We start from the raw sequence: 2,225 nt of genomic DNA, 5'->3' as shown, positions 1-2,225 counted from the left end.
CAGTGCAGCATTACAGAGTTTTTCCATGGTCTGATGGGAATGTAATGTATTGCATCATCCTCATAGCATTTACCCTGCAATTAGCTCTTGATGGGTCAAAGTGGAGACATTGGTAAAAGAGGGCTGTCTGTGCAGAACATAATAGGTGCAAATTACATGGGAGAACCAGCGTTGAGGTGAGCTTGTATTCTTGAATGTGCCAGGTTAGTATATAAAATGGGGAACCATTATCTTCTTGGTTTCATAGTGATGCAAAGATGCACCAAAATTGTGCCCACCTTGGTGGTTCTGTATAACTTTCCTCTGCCATCATCCTCACTGTGTAGATCAGGAATCATGGGAGAGTATATTTGCTTAATTCTTAGGATGTTCTCTTATGTGGTGTGACATGAAATAACATTGATGATATTTATGTTGTAGGCAGCCGCTCAACTGTGATAATAACTTCACGCTCCCTATGGACCTTGACAACGATGGCCTGTATTACTTGTGCTTAAATTTGTGTTCATTTAGCTTTTATTTTGTGGATAAGTTATTAATAGTTTCTAACAATTTCATTGGGAAGGAAATGTTTAAGGCCCAATATAATCAATTTATGTACATATTTATAAGGAGGGTCCAAAAACCTATTCCTCAAATGATTCTTCTAGATCAGGGGTGTCAAACTCAATCACATAAAGGGGCCAAAATCTAAAACACAGGCTAAGTTTCGGGCCAAATTTTTTATTAATATACTTACTTAAGGGGTATATTTATCACAATGTGTAAAAAGTGGAGTAAGACATTACCGGTGATGTTGCTCATAGCAGCCAATTGATGCTTTGCTGCTATTGAAATCTGATTACTGATTGGATGCCTTGGGCAACATTACTGGTAATGCTTCACTCCACTTTTTACACAGCATGATAAATATACCCATTAGTCTTAGTTACTATGTGAGGAAAATGGAAATTGATCAGGCTGGATGGTCAGACACACTCACCAAGGGCCACATAAAACAGCCAGGTGGGTCGGATTTGGCCCCCGGGCCTTGTGTTTGACATATATGGACTAGATTATGTGAACATGACCTTCAATTAGAAGTTTTTTTGGAGGTTTTTTGAACAGTAAGCACTAAAAATCTGGGAATACCACTTAAAGACATCATATGATAATATAAAAATTTACATTAAAAAATGTATCAAAGGAATCAAAAGCAATAACTTAAGGTTTCTGGTATTAATACATAAACTGTAGTAAATGATAAGTGCCTGGGTCCCATTGCTATTTTTCAGTGAGGTTTGTTTTTTAAAGGGGTCCAGCAGTTTTATTTTGTACTTTGAACAATATATAGTAACTACTGGGTATTCTAAGTACCTGGCAAAATCTTAAGCTTTAAACATAGTAGATTAATTATTAGATGCAAATTATATAGATATGCTGGAAATGATATATATAAATTTAGATGTCAGTGTCTGTGTGTTGCCCTGTCCCTTCTATCTTGTGCAACAATAAAGGTGGCCCCTGGAAGACCATAAGGAATTGAAGGGGATGGGACGATGACAGGGCTACGAAGGGAGTTGGAAAGGTGTTAATTACAAGGTGTTGTGGGAAATGTAGTGCTAGAGGTGATTGGCTGGGGATGATAAGAAGGGAGTGAAGTGTACAGAACAGGAGTCAGTTGCATTTTACCTTTGCAGCCCCCACCCTCCCTATAGGGGGTGATGAAGGCAGGGAGCAGGGTAAGTTAATGCCAGTCGGGGGCAGAAGTTGTTTAGGCCTGAGGCTAGGGGTTGCGGATTTCACAGTTAAAACAGGAGGGGTTAAATAAAAGAGGGCTAGCTTCTAGGTTTCCAATATTGTAGGGAACGATAGTAGATCTGGTTGGTTTATTATAAAGTTTATTATGCTGGTAAAAATGTGACCTTATATGATGGTTAACTTGTGGTTAAGCTGGGCCTTTTCAATCCAAAAAAAGAGGTATTTGTTTGAGTTCTTCAGTTCAGAGGGTGATAATGGTGGTGGGAAGAAGGGTCCAAGACTCGGCGCTGTCCATGTAATGCTAAATCCATGGCAGAATTAATACAGGAGGGTAGCTCCAGCTCCAAATCATTTTCATAAGGGTAGGTCCATCATTATTTTCCAATGAACGTGTTTTTTTTTTTTATTTGTTATAGGGGATACACATATGGACTTATTTCCCTAATATTCAGAGGAAGAGGAAAATCAAAGTTAAGAGAAAGACA

This window comes from Xenopus tropicalis, chromosome 3 (assembly GCF_000004195.4).
Source record: "Xenopus tropicalis strain Nigerian chromosome 3, UCB_Xtro_10.0, whole genome shotgun sequence".
NCBI lineage: Eukaryota > Metazoa > Chordata > Amphibia > Anura > Pipidae > Xenopus > Xenopus tropicalis.
Note: the sequence above shows the minus strand (reverse complement) of the source record.